Here is a 15,029-nt window from a genome sequence, read left to right as displayed (position 1 = left end):
TTTGGGATCCGTACAATTCGCCCCTTGGTGCCGACTCTGGCAGGGACCACGACTCACGCAACTCATACGGGTTGTTCGCTGGGTGGCCAACATCTTAGTGGAACAGCGCTTAGGCGCCGGGACACTACATCAGCAGCAGCAGCAACAGCAACAAAATTGGCCGAGATCTCGAGGACGGCGTTTCAGGGAAGCGGTCAGGGCTCGCCATTCGCATCTGCGTTTACGGGAATTGGCGGTGAACCCAGGGGCATTGCTTTGCCACCCCTCGCATCGCGCCGGCATCTTTTTGCTGACAGTACAAAGCCAGGGCGATTGGTCAAAAGCTTCAGCGCTCTCATCTCAGCACCTTGAGCACACCGACAGACGCTAATGGCGCGTACAATAACAGAGATCAGGCCCGCAGCGCCTTCTCTGGGTTCAACGCATCTGGCTCGGCAGCAAGCATTGCTGGCAACAATAGCCACAACGTCTCGTCGACCTCTTCGGACAACTACGACGAGGTGTTTGAGCTTGAACAGGATGTCCCATGCAGGTGCGCGATATTGGAGGAAGCACCCATATTAACAGTAGCGTTGCGAGCAATCCGCAGTTTATTCCGATGGAAGGGTTCTCGCGAAAGCTCTCTGGGATGTCTTTGGGTCGTTCTGAGGCCGGCTCTTTCGTCTCGTCGTACACTGCGTCAGCCAGCAGGCCCATTGCCAATGTTTCTGCCATTGCCAGACCGTCGGCATAAGAGCCAAAGCAGGCCGCCAGTATCAACAAAAAAATGATGACTACAATTTGCCAGAGGGATCAAACCAACCAAAAAAAGGGACAATCCGCAAACGTAATATTATTGTTCAGCACCAGGCAAAATGTATGTTACTTGTTGCAGGGTTGGCCTTGACCACAAAAAAAATTAAAAATGTCATCATTTGTTTTTCCACTAATACGTGTGCTTTCGCGCTAAAAAAGATGTGTTCATTGCAGCACACAGCGCACGCCCACAGTCGTTTTTTCATTTATCTTTTTTTCTATTACTTTCATATTCCAAACTGCATGGTTTCTATTTCTCATTTTTTTCACTTTTCGTTACTGGTTATTAGGTTTTTTTATTTCATTCATAGCTATTCGTCAAATATTAAATTTTATTCAAACTACTTAAGCTGTAAAGTTGAAAATTATATTAATTGTGAATTGTAAACTAGTAAAATTATACATTGTCAAAAACGCACCTTGATTCCCACGCGCATGTGCAATTGTTCCATAGTTGGCATATCGCAGATAAAATTGTCCGTCAGCTTTTGAATACATGCCAAACGCGCCATGAAACAAGCTTGCTTATGTTGGTGTTTCTTTACATTTAATAATCAATATATAATTTTTACTTTGACCACACCTGCAACAGTAGTCCGGAGAGTACAACTGATTCTAACAACGATGGACTACAAGGAATTCTACAAATCGCTGTGGGATCAAATGTCACAGACAAAATCTGGCGAGTCTGAGGACTATGGGCAGATATTGGGTATGCTCTCTGGGTTTGAAGCAGCCATCAACCGGAGCACCGCCGCCGGCGCACTTATTCCCCGAGACCAGTGGTTAACCTCTTTATGCGTGGCGGCCAGCTTTACCGCCACTGGCTTTGCATGGTCCGCGCCATCGGTCGCTCGGCAGGCCAATGCGTGGATAGCAGCAATAGCAGCGCAGCTCAGAATTACTGATTCGACTGGATCCGTGAAAGTCTCTGCGGAATTATTCCGCAGTATTTGCACAATCGGCGTGCTTCCATATTTCAGCGCGAAGGCAGAGAGTGCCCAGGACACATATGTGCTAATGGGCGACGACAACCGGAAGGATGTCGGTCGGGTGTCGGATGACCACAAGTGGAGGGACCACCCTCAATGTATAGCGACGTTCCAGTGGGCCCTCGAGCACTTGGTTGATTCAGACGTTACCACCGTCATATCGATTATTCTGCCGGTGATATTGGCGCTTGTGGACGACTACAGCATCATGGCCAAAATACGCGGCCTCCGCCTGGCCATCCTGCTGATGGAAAAAGTCGGTGCCGAGTTTTTGCGCAAAACCGGGATAGCTGGTATTTTGGAGAAAAGCATCGACGGATGCCTGGTTTTCCGATCCGACGAGGGCCAATTAGGCATCGACCTGCTTTCTGCCGGGTTCAAGGCAGCGATACAGGTTGGCCGCATACAGTATGCTCGCTCGGACGATATGCGATACACGGCGCGGTGGTGGGCGCTGACAGAGAAGGTCATCTCCAATGATCTGTATGTGTCGGATAATGTGGCTGCTATTGAGGTGCTTTGTCGACAGATTGCGCCCTTGTGCAAGGCGCTGGGCCCCGCGATCGCTCGGTATTTGCGCCCACTGGTGGGTGTTCTCACAAAGGGACTGCATTCGCCGGTTTATTTGAGCAGCAATCTGTGTCGGCTGCATGTGGTCGTGTTGGAGCAGCTACAAGCGTTGATCGAGGTGTGTCCGCAGAGAATACACGCATATTGTAAAGATGTAGTGGCCGCAATGGGGTACTCGTGGGTTGGCATGCAGAAGGGGAGTGGCGCTGGTGTTGGCGGCGGAGGTTTTAAAGAATTGCGGGGGAAAATCATTGCTGTTTTGAACAGTCTGCGTAGTGCGTGCCCTGAGGAAACAAGGCAAGCAACTATGCAGCTTGCAAAATCGCGGCCGGCGGCGTTTGCTGACTGGGAAAAGTACTTTCATTGATGAGTTTGCTGAATATAAACATTCATATATACTTTTTTTATATTTTTTTTTTTTTTTAAAAAAATAGAATAATTTAGATAATGACAAAAAATTACAAATGATAATTAATGTATAACGCTCCCCTTGCTTCAAAAAAAGTTAACCGTCAAATGCCCATAGCTCCAAGTGTCCGACTATGAATTCTTGCTGGGCGTCTGTGTCCCGGTTCCGAGGGTGCGACGGATCAAGACAAAGCGGCTCGTTGTTAAATGTCGGGCAGCGAGCAGAGTAGCCGTGTAGGAAATCGCTTTTGAACCACAAACCAAACTTGCCGCGGCCACCGCCTACGGCCACAAAATCAGGATCGCATAGTATAAAGTATTGGTTGTCGCCAGAGTACTTGAATGCCTTGACGGCATCCTTTTTGCGCGACTGGGGGCTGGATCTGTATGCCTTCCACAAAAAGCTATACAACAAAAAATTGTAATTATATGTTTAGCAATGTGTCAGTACTTTAAAAAGGTTGTTAAATGGGCTAATTCACAAGTGGCTCGAATAGTGCAACTGGCAAAATGGTGTACATGAGAAAAAATAAGTAAAAATGTGTCACTTACCATGTGCCATCTCCATAGAACTTTGGCTTCAGCTGCAGTGCCTCATTTAAATACGCCCCAAAAACCTACACACGCACACATGATGCACAAGGAATAAAGAATGTTTATTTATCAGTGTGAAATTAACGATTGCAAAAAGCGCGTATCTTGTAAAAAAAATTTTTTTTTTACACATTTGGCACGGCGTCGACACGCAAGCATCTGTTACAATTGAATGCACTTGTGAACTTACTCTTCCTTTTGTGTCTTTTATGACTAGCATCAGCTCCTTTTCATTTTCGCACATGGCGAGCATTGTGTGCATGCTGGTGCCCTGTTGATCCATGCTGTAAACAAGGCGCCAACCCTTGGCCAGACGCTGCTGAACAGGAAGCAATAGCCGCAACTACAAAAAAAATTGAAAAAGTTAAACATGGGGAAAGAAAAAAGTGTGGAGAGTTGTTAGCGCACAGGCCATCATTCGGAGCATATGACTTGCCTTCTTAGCAAATGCAGAAATAAAGTGTCAGGCGCACAGAAACCCCCCCTCCCCCCAAACAAAAACCTTCATGTAATTATTCTTACCTCCTCTGCAATTGTCGCTGTTAGAACCTTTGGAGTGTCCTCGTTACGGCCCTGTAGTTGTACAGGCCGGCGTGGTGGCAATTGCTGCTGCACCGGAGCACTTGCAGCGATAATCCCAACGTGTGGATCCGCAGTGAATACATGTGGGACAGCTAAAGGCGTGTCCATGGCCTCCTGTGTCGCGCACGCAGTGGCATCCAGCCTCCCAATCTCCAAATTATCAACACTATCTTTATTCTCAGCAGACACGCGGCGGCTCTTTGGGTCATTATGTACATCCAATTCCGCCAAAGCAAGTGGAGCTAACAACTCTTGGCTGCTGCTGCCTCCAGTGTAGCTACTGCTGTGGTTTTCGTCCAAATGCCGCTCGTCTGCGTGCTTACTGCGCCCAAAGCGAAACAGACGCGATGTCAGAGACTCTATCCTCGTTGGCGGCAGAGTCTGAGCCGGAGGTTCTTCCTTGGACACTCCAGTGAATGAAGCTAATTTGCGCAAATTCCTGACCAGAGAGGCCGGCGCCGTATACGAGTGTTCGAGTGGCTTTGGCTCTGGCGACACTTCAGGGTCGCTGTTTTCCATGAAATAAGGACCTTGGAGGCGGTTAATGAGAGTTGGGGGTGGCTCGGTGGATTCGGGTAAAATTTCGAAAAATTGTTCAAATTGGTTTCGAGGTTTAGAAAGAGAAAGGACCCTGGAGGGGAAGGACTCGATGTTAAAAAAGGAAGAGGAGATTGACGTGAGAGATGAAGAAAGTGCGGGGGGTTGATCAGCCTCGCTGCCTTCGCTTGGCGCTGAAAAGGACGAGTGTCTGCATTCCACAGTTGCTTTTGACAGTGAGACCAGCGGTTCGCAGCTCTTTTGTGGGGTGAGTGTTTTGGCGGATGCAGAAGGCGCAAATGTCCTGGGAATAGCCATAGGTGCTGTCCAGCCTTTGCTCACTTTGCTCATCCTTGTATTTTGAAGAAAAAAGTATGTAGATATCTGGGTTTTAAACAAAAAAGCGGTAAATGAAATAATGGCAAGATATTTGTGTATATGTGTGAGTGCGTAAAGAGGCGTTTATATTATTGCAGTGACAGAGGAAATTAAAAAAGTTAGAAAAAGAGTAGAGGATAAAAAGGTCTAGACTGAAATATGCTTCTTTTATTTGTGTTTGCGCGCAAAGGTGAAGATTTTTTTACAGCCTTCGTTTTGGCCTTTCTTTCGTGTGCCTTTGCGAAGAGTAAGAGATTCTCAAGTGGTCACGCTCTCTTGTATGATAAAAAAACTTGTGCATTCCGATACTAGCGTGGGGGGAGGGGGGTTTGCTGTGAATGGTGCTGGAAGTAAATACTGTACGAGAAGAATGCCGTTGCTCCTATATTTCTCGTGCACCCTTCTTTCAAGTGAAAAATAAACTCACAGAATTGCCTTGCATCATTTTTTGTACCGTTTTTTATCTCCCTCATTCATGCAGATTTGAACAGAGCGAGTGCTTTCGTCACCTGTCGTGTGCGTGCATGAGTTTTGTCCAAAAATAATTTAAATCCTGTTTTTTTTGCCTGCTTCTGGATCGCACGTTATCAGCCCAGCCCCACTTGATTTTTCCTCTTTTTTGCTTAAAATATTTTGTTGAATTTCACCAAGGGGTTCTGTCTCTCTCTCTCTCTCCACCTGAAAGGGCCCGAATTCGCTGTCAGCTGCTCTCCAACATCACGTCGAAAAAAGCCAACCTTTAAACAAATCACAAATATGGCCACCATATCGCTAGTAGCCGGGCTCGTATCCGGCGTCGTTCGGCGGGCCGTTCCTACAGCTGCCATTGCAATGGGCGCCTCCTACCTGGCGTCAAAGTCTCTAGCGGCATTCACCAGCCCCGATGCCAAACCCGATTCGTCGCGAGGCATGCGGCCGCTCTACGAGACACATAAGCCAACGACCGGACTGCAAAAGGCCTTTGTCGCTGCCGGAGCTGCGCTGATGGGATTCGGAGACCCCACTGACGGCACGCACATTGCGGCCCTGGGGGATGCCACATCGAACGGCTTTTTCGGCAGGATGCGTGAGCAGATGATTAGTGATCCGGTGGGGCGGCGGATCCTTAAGGAGCGGCCCCAGATCTCTTTTACGTCTGAGCAGTGGGAGGCGCTGGCTGAGCTTCCCGAGGGGTCATTTGGGCGCACATACTATGACCAGATGCGCAGAAACGGTATCTCGTGGGCCACTCGGCCGCCAGTGCGCTTTGTGGACAACGAGGAGGACGCGTATATGCTTTTGCGGTACCGTCAGTGCCATGATTTTTACCATGTCATTTTGGACATGGATATTTCGGTCGTCGAGGAGCTTGCAATTAAGGTGTTTGAATGGCAGCAGACTGGGCTGCCTGTCGGTCTTATTGCGAGCGCATTTGGTCCGCTGCGTTTGCCCCAGAAGGAGCGCCAGCGCTTTTTCGCGCATTACCTGCCCTGGGCCATGCAGTGCGGCGCCCAGGCCAAGCCTATTATTAGCGTGTATTGGGAGGAGATGTGGCATCGCAGCGTCGATGATGTGCGCAAGGAGATGGGCGTCTGGCTGCTTTCGGAGCGCAACAGCGTCACACACGCCGAAAACTCGACGGCTATATTGCCATAGTCATACTATGTTCTCACTTTTAGGATTTATATGTCTGTGTACATGTTTTTCTTTCATTTTCTTGCGAGCGTTTAGAATGCACCCTTATTTTTAAAAGGTCAATCATCCTTTCTTTTTATAATACCAATATGAAAAATTGGAACTCTTAAACCATCGCCACCGATGCAGTCTTGGTCTTGGTCTTGGTCTTGGTCTGTCCGGTTCCCTTCTTGGCCTTGGACCGGGCTTTTTGCGTAGCGTGACGCTTAATCGCAGCCTTCTTTTTCCTCAAACGCTCCTTCCGCTTCATGCTGTCGGCGTTAACGAGAATGAGTCCATGATACCGTGCCAAAAATGTGTCCAAGTCAGCCGGCGCAACCAGGCTGCTGATCTTCTTCGTCTCTGTGGCTGCCCGGACTAGCGTCGCGTACTCGTTTTCGTCTAGGGAGAGTTTATCAACAAGAAGCCGCATGGCATCCTCGTCTGTTCCCTGCGCTGCCCTCTTCTTCTGCCGTTCCTGTTTCTTGCCCTGATAATCAACTACAATATAGGTTATTCTTTGAAGAAAGAATTTTAGTTATGTGTAAAAAGATATTGATTTTCTTTTCAAGTATTCGCTTACTCCGTTTGTTTCCCAGGACAAAAAAATACTTACACCGCTTAATCGTTAGTGTCACGCCGCCCTTCTCCTTGGTCGCCTCAAACAGTCTTGGAAGCGCCTTTAAAAACTACACAGTCAAAGTCAACCGATAAAAAAGAATAAGACGAATTTAGTCTTATTTTCGCTTCGAGTTTTATCCTCGTTAGCCGCAGCACGCACGCACGCGCGTAATTCCCGAGTGATGTGAAATTGGTCCACATTACCTCATCCTGATCCAGTAGCATTTAAAATTATGTGTAATTTTTTATCTGAATTTCAAAAAGAGAGAAATAATAATATTAACGTTGAATACGTAGGGAAAAAAGAGCTAAATTGAATTGAGCAACAAAAGGGGCATTCGTGTTTGAGCTGACCATTTTTTCATGCAGTTGCATTTTTTCCCTTACGTGTTTTCGGGATCCAATCAAATGACTGCTCATCATCTCGATCAGACAGTGCATTGCCATTTTAAAATTTTAATTTGAGTGGGCAAAAAATTTAAACCCCCCTAAAGCATAAATGAATGCATTGTAGCAGTGAAATAAAATAAAAAATAGCCCATCTTTTTGTTTGTAAATTGATTGGAAGTATTTACTATGTGTCGATTTATTTTTAGAATGCCCGCTTGATGTAAACTATAAATTGCTTTGCCAATGGAAATTTTGTACAAATGCACAAATGTTAAAAAGAATTTAAATACAACGCATTATTTTTTATTCAAGAATAATTTATTGCTGGACATATAAAAAATTAATGTTTTTCCTTCTGTCCATAAACCCCTTTTCTTTCAATAACTCATTCGTTTACTTTACTGTTTATTACAACTTGTAGTACTCAGCAAGAGCTAAACTCGATCACGAAAATGGCACGAGAGACATTTATGGTTACAATTGTATATTTTAAAGCTATACCCCCCATTAAATATATACCGAATCCTACTTTATATCCGTACACAAGTAGCACAACCGTTGGATGTGCGTTAAAATCAATGAGCAAAAATTTAAACCGAGGCCAGAATACCATGTTGCATTATATACTATGTCAGAAGACCTGACTCGTCTAGATAACTCAAAAATAATTATGCAATTCTATAATAAATCATCAACGCTTGCTATGAGGGAAGAACCTATCGAATTAAATAATTAAATAATAGACAAAGCAGTGGGTTAATTTGAATTTTTCGCGGAAAATGCGTAAAGTTAGTCTCTGTTGACAGCAAAAATAAAGTAGAACTAGACTACTGAACTCATAAGTGCTATTTGGAACACGCACCTATATATTATTATAACTGTGGTTTATAATATTAAGAACAATTAATTTTTGTTGAAATTAGCCTGGCTAAATTTTTATTATTATTGTTTAATAAAACGATTTATTAGTGCAATATACATGCTAGCTGTTGATCTTTCCAAACTCGTTTTCGTAAATTGACTTGACCCATTCGTACGACTTGTCTGTAGCGTCCTTCCAAGTATTGTCCACAGTGTCCTTGGTGCTTACATCAAGGCGGTGGCCAGCCCAAAGGCCGCGGTGGATATCGACATTGTTAACCATTGCTACCGAGTCATCTGACGACCAACATATGCGCGATAGAATCAAATCGCCAATATTGAATTTGGCCAGCGTGTCGTGGAATGCTTCAGCGCGCACATACTCCTTGGTGGTCAGATTGCGAAGTATGTAGCTTTTGTCTTGCTGGCTCATGATCTTGTATTTGGGAAGAAGCTCTCTCGCTAAACCGTAGTGTCCAGAAAACAACACGCGTTCGCAAAAGTTGCTCATTGGATCTTCATAGCTGCAATCTTCTCCAAAATCATCAGCCAAGCGGAACAGGTTCTTCTCAGACAACTCTGCCTCCTCTGAAGCGGTGAGAACTCCAGGCGGGTAATCTTCAATGTAGTCTCCAACGCAAATGATGCGGCATCCAGCCCAGACCCTGTTGCCCTCCTTGAAGTTGAAATAACGAGCCAGGTTGCGACGGCCAATTTCCAACGTGCGGTAGCAAGTCAGGGCAAAGCACCAGATGTCAACCACCGGCAGGTGCAGCATGATTGTGTCCAGCACTATGTCTGGTAGAGACTCAATTACTGAACCCACATTAGTTGTGTGCTCGCTGATCGGCCTCGCTGACAACGGCTTATCGGGAATATAGTAAATGCCGCGAGTTAGCATTCTCGCAATATATCTTGGGCTGCTGCCATCAAAAATAAACTCGCCAAGTTTACCGTAGCTGCCAGTAGCCTGTCTTTTGTCTAAGCAAACGAGTCTCCAGTACTGGCCCATTGAGTGCAATCAGTAGAGCGTGGTGAATAAAACGAGAATGTGAAAACAAAAGTGAAGCTGAAGAGAATATAAAAATACGGCTATTTAAAATTGATTTCAAAGTGAATATAACAAAAATAAGAAAGAATTGCTTCCAACAGAAATGAGTTTGGCTAAACACGTGCATCGAAGCCTGTGCTGTATGCGCGTGTAAGAACAACAAAAATAACAAATGCTATTTGGTCGATTAAAAATGCTTGTGGCCGTCAGAGCTTATGCAATCAAACTCGAAGCGCGTTTTGGTGATACTGATTTAGAAGATTTGTGCAATTTGGATCAACAAGTATTAAGCAAAGCTATTGAAATGATTAGCGTATATTCTGTAACCAAACAAAACATTCAATCGTACAATCGTACAATGCATTTAAAAATCCTGTTTTCTATTTTGAAATTGCAATATCCAAGTAACTGACTGCGTGACAATCGCATTGTAATTATTTTGGGTTGGTCACCAGAATTTACAACAAAAATAAACAGCCCCAACCCAAAAACAGGCAGCATCAAATGACCTATCTTGTTGGTCAGCTTTACATGCGCTGTCGTATTTATCTGGTCAAAACAGTACATTCCGCATGATTCCAACAGAAAACACCTGAATACAAACAAAAAATGTGTAGTGTCCAATGTTTTGTTTCCAAGTTTTTTCTTACAATGAAAGCCAACATTGGCAAATATAAAATATATTGGTTTCCGTAAACAAATACATGTCTCACATTCACTTACCCCTTATTTTTTTGTCACAGAACAGTGTGCTTGTTTGTTGGAGGGTGTATTAATTGTCTATTCAAATATCAATTGTTTGTGTTTCAAGTTGGGCCTCTTACCCAGGTTCTCTAAATATACATGTAAATTTTCGGAACAAAATTTGCCCCCCCCCCAAAAAAAAAAAAAAGATATCATTGTTTGGCTTGCAAAAATGGCCGAATGCATGTTTGTATTTTTGCAAATATCAAAATCACTTTCACTTTATTTCATGACATAAATAATGCAATGTTGACATCAAAATGATGCAATGTTAACAACATTTTTCTTCAAGCACATGGAGATATATCTTGCTGCTATTTTTGGCAGTTTGGGCTTGTTTCATTACCCAAATACAAGCCTCTTCGTGTAAAAAAACGTGGGAAAATTATTTTAGGCTGGCCCAAAACAAAGAACTCGCTGTATTTTTTATTTTCCATCTCTTTTTCTAAATGATAGGTCTGTTTTAGCTGCCTTTCTCACCCATCCATTTGAATGCCAGGTTTCATATAAATAGAGCGTCCACTTCCCAAGACATTTCTTTGGTTTCTCATCCCAACCACAATTTGTTACAACACTACTTACCAATTACACTTTACACACCATGTTTGTATATGGAATATACCACCAGCGACCGCGGATACCACTTACCTCCTCTTGACTTTTCAATAACAAACCCAACCCTTCGCTCGCAAAATCTACAGTCCACATTTTTACTTTCAAAACACAACTTATGCCAGGGAATGTTTGAACACACCCACTAGCTTTCCACGTCAAGTCCTCTTTCGTCATACAACCAGCCCTTATCTTCATATTTCGTCTCCTCACTACCCACTCCTCCCTTTGCTGCTACCCGCCCTCCTTGCCAATGTATTGCCTGAACAAAAAAGAACAAACAAAAAAGAACAATAACAGAACAAACAAAAGAACAGAACAAAAAAAAAATAAACAAAAAAAAGATGAGTGTCCATGGGCCTTGAAACATTGTAAAATGTTCTCGGGGTTTTATTAAATTTATTATTAAATACATGGCGGCACAGCAATCATTACAAGTCTGATCAGCTTGTAATGTTGTAGATGCAACTCATAAAAAAATAAAAATAAAAAACAGGCAATACAAAGGCATAGAGGTAGGGAGCTAAAAAGGTAGGAAGTGTGGGAAAATCAAACAAACAAAATTTTGGTACTATAACAGCCACTAGATTATACTCATTACACGTTTCTTTATCACTTTTGAGCTGCTGGGCACTTTGACACGCTTGCCGATGCGACTCTGGGCTACACATCCAGTCCACCGCCAATTTCTTATTTTTCACTGCGCTCAGCTCATAACTAGAGCCAGCGTTTTTGAGTGTATAATACAAACTAATAAAATTTTGTATATATTGAAACTTGTTAGATGAAGTAAAAAATAGAGATGAAAATGAATTAAAATTTACTTGAAAAAACATTTAGTGACAGCTGGTATTTTTCTTTTTATAATGGTAATTTCTACAATATCGCAATATATTTTTATTTACTAATATTTTTGGCAACGAGCCAAGTGCACGTAAAATAAAAAATTGCTTTATTGAAACAGGGTGGAATGCAAGCACGAGAAAACAAAACCAGCAGTCAAGTCAATTTTTACCTTTGTAATTGTTTTTAAAACCACGCATTTTCTGCATTGTATTTCCTTTTTTTAGTTGAAATCCCGTTAAAGAAATAAATGAACATACATATTTATATTTTTAAACTAGCACATTATTCTTTCCTTTTATTTTTCTCCTAATTTTTTATCATTTGTCAACCAACTAGTTTATTTTTCATTTGTTTTCAATACCACATTTTTCAATAATACCATACTCACTTTTCACCGCAACAAGAGCCACTGAAAGCGTCAACATGGCGGACAATACTACTGGCAGCGCTGACACAAATCGTACAGAGCCAAGTGAGTCTGAGTCAGAGCCAATTTCTGAGACTACATCTATGTTTGACTCTGCATCACACTCTAGTTATAGCACTTTTTATGGCTCAAGCTCTAGTTATATGTCGGCCATGAGCTCTGAGTCTAGTTCAGATTCGAACTTTCAAACCAGCTCAGAATCAAACTCTCAAACCAGTTTAGAATCAAACGCCGATTCTGATGGTGGAAATTGGTGTTCGTGCATATGCAGTTAGATTTAGTATGAGCATCACGGAAAGCCATTTATACGTTGTGCATCAGTTTAGCTCGAAAAGTTGTTTACTGGCTGCATTTTTTGTTTTTAAATTGTACATTTTTTGCATTTTCATAAACAATAAATATTATTCGTAGATTTTCAGTTTATTCTAAAGTAAATGGCAATTTTTCATGCGTTTCTTAACTTTAACACTAGACAACTAGTGCTCCCCTCAAATCACAACAGGGAAATATATGTTTGGGTTTTGTTATAGTTTTTATTATCAATGGAATCAAAGGCGTAACTAAGGCCGACCTCATCTTATATATGTGCCTTGTCGCCTTTATTGTGCACCTCATCAATTGTGCACTCCGTTGGCAAGAGCTGGTTCTTCTGCAGGCAGACTGGTGTCTCGGCATGTCAATACTATGATCTTTGCATATGTACGCTCAAGCATATGCATTATGTGTTATGTTAAAACTATATATTTAAACTAAAAGAAAGCTAAAGGATAAACAGCGTCCACTGTTCATATTCATTAGTATTTATATGTGCATATGAATTCCCGCATGTCCAAGTATGGAATTAACTGGCGATTAATTCATTAATCAATCGCCAAAGACAAGCCGCAATTTCTTGTATCACATTATGGAAAGGAGAGATATATCAGGGTGTCACTATTGTGTTCCCTTATTTGATCATGCATAGTACCATCTATGCCCTGTTAATTGGCATGTGGTTGGAGGCTCGTTTCACGATTCTCGACTTCAGCATCCACTTCCATATCATCAGGCTGCTCAATACTATATTCACAGTGCTGCCCACACAGTGCTGCCCCCTTTTGTAGTTCCTTAAGTAATTCTTAATACATAAAAATATATTAATTTAGACCTACATTTTCTAGAGTGTTACTGTGATACAAGAAAATCTGGCTTGTCTCCGGCGATTGATTAATGAATCAATCACTAGTTAATTCCATACTTGGACATACGGGAATTCATATGCACATATAAATACTAATGAATATGAACAGTGGACGCTGTTCATCCTTTAGCTTTCTTTTAGTTCATTCAGTTCAAATATATATTTTTAACATAACACGTAGCACTTATTTATTAAATATACTTTATATCATTATGGTTTATCTACACGCTCATAGAACATCTTATTTTCCAACATGAAACCAACAAAAAAAACTATTATGCTGCGCATGCACACACACACACACACAGCTATGAAGAAAACATTGCCTTAGCATGCTCTCACTCACTCCAGCATCAGCATATTACAACAGTGTATAATTAAAGAGGACATTCATTGCTTCCAAAGAGAGAGCAATTCCTGGCTGCCTGACAACCGCTCTTTTTATATGCTCTCCTTATGACATAAATAAACTATAATAAAAACTTATCATCATTGCTCTGATTGCGACGCGCGTAATCAATTAATCTCAGTAAGGCAATATGCAACACCATGTGCCTCAACTGCGACAGGCATGCTGTTGTAATAAAACTCGCAAACAAAAGACAATTACAATTTTGCACAAAGGGTAAACTGAATTGTATATATCAAGTGTTTTATCGCGAGCTGCTGTCCTTTGTGAGACAGCGTATACAATTAATTGCAAAAGCCAATTGTAAAGGCCGCGATCTCGAGCTCTTAATCATAGACCGCAAGTCTCGCAATGCAAAACCACCATGTGCAAAAATTATTTTAATTAAACTCGACAAAAATTGCACAAGTTATTTCAAAATATAGATATTAAAATTCAAAAATAAACACATAACGTTTAAATTTCCTTCCTGACCTTCTCCAACGCCTCATAGAGCGCCTTTGCAAACTCCGCATTCCTGACTCTCACCAAAAAGCGACACGGTTTCCCATCAACAAAAACCATCAACCCCACGTCCTTTTTGCCCTCATTCATCTCCACATTCATATCCTTAAAGATCGACGCATTCAGCGTAACGCGATCAGATCCATCCTGACGACACAAGATTCTCGCACGCTTTGCTCCCGAATCAGTCACTATAGATGAGTTAATCTTAAAGTTGTTGATCCCCAGATCCTTGTACTGCTTGGTCTCAGAGTCCCACTGGTAAAGTTTGCTCCGCACTAGGTGCTCGGTTGTCTCGCCCTCTTCGCCTGCTGTGCTGGGCTCCTTCTTGGGCTCATCCGCCTGATCATCGTCCCCGTCGCTATCCTCGACCTTGGAAGTAGCAGCGGCGGCGGCAGCGGCATCAGCGGCATCAGTGGTAGTAGTGCTGGACGTGCTCGTGTTAAGTCCAAAGGAGAAAGACGGCTTGCCTGTGGTCGATGGCTCGGCGGGCTTGGTAAATTCAAATGAGAACGGCTTCTTTTCGGCACTCTTGCTCGGGGAAGCCTCAGACTGGCCTCCGGCGGGCTTTCCAAAGCTGAACGAGAACCCGGAGGTGCCCGAGGTGGTTGTGTTGGCATTGGACGAGGGAGAGACAGCTTTGCCAAAGTTGAACCCAGTGCTCACTGGCTTCTCGGTGGATGAGGGAGAGACAGCTTTACCAAAGTTGAACCCTGTCGTCGCCGGCTTCTCAGCAGCAGCTGCGGGGGCAAACGGCTTGGTTCCAAAGTTAAACCCAGTCGTCGCCGGCACCTTCGCCTCCACCGGCTTATCCTCCACCACGGGCTTCTCCGTCACGGGCTTCCCCTTTAGGGCATCCACATCCATACCCTGCT

The sequence above is a fragment of the Kickxella alabastrina genome (assembly GCF_025024165.1).
Source record: "Kickxella alabastrina strain RSA 675 chromosome Unknown BX661scaffold_78, whole genome shotgun sequence".
NCBI lineage: Eukaryota > Fungi > Kickxellomycota > Kickxellomycetes > Kickxellales > Kickxellaceae > Kickxella > Kickxella alabastrina.
Note: the sequence above shows the minus strand (reverse complement) of the source record.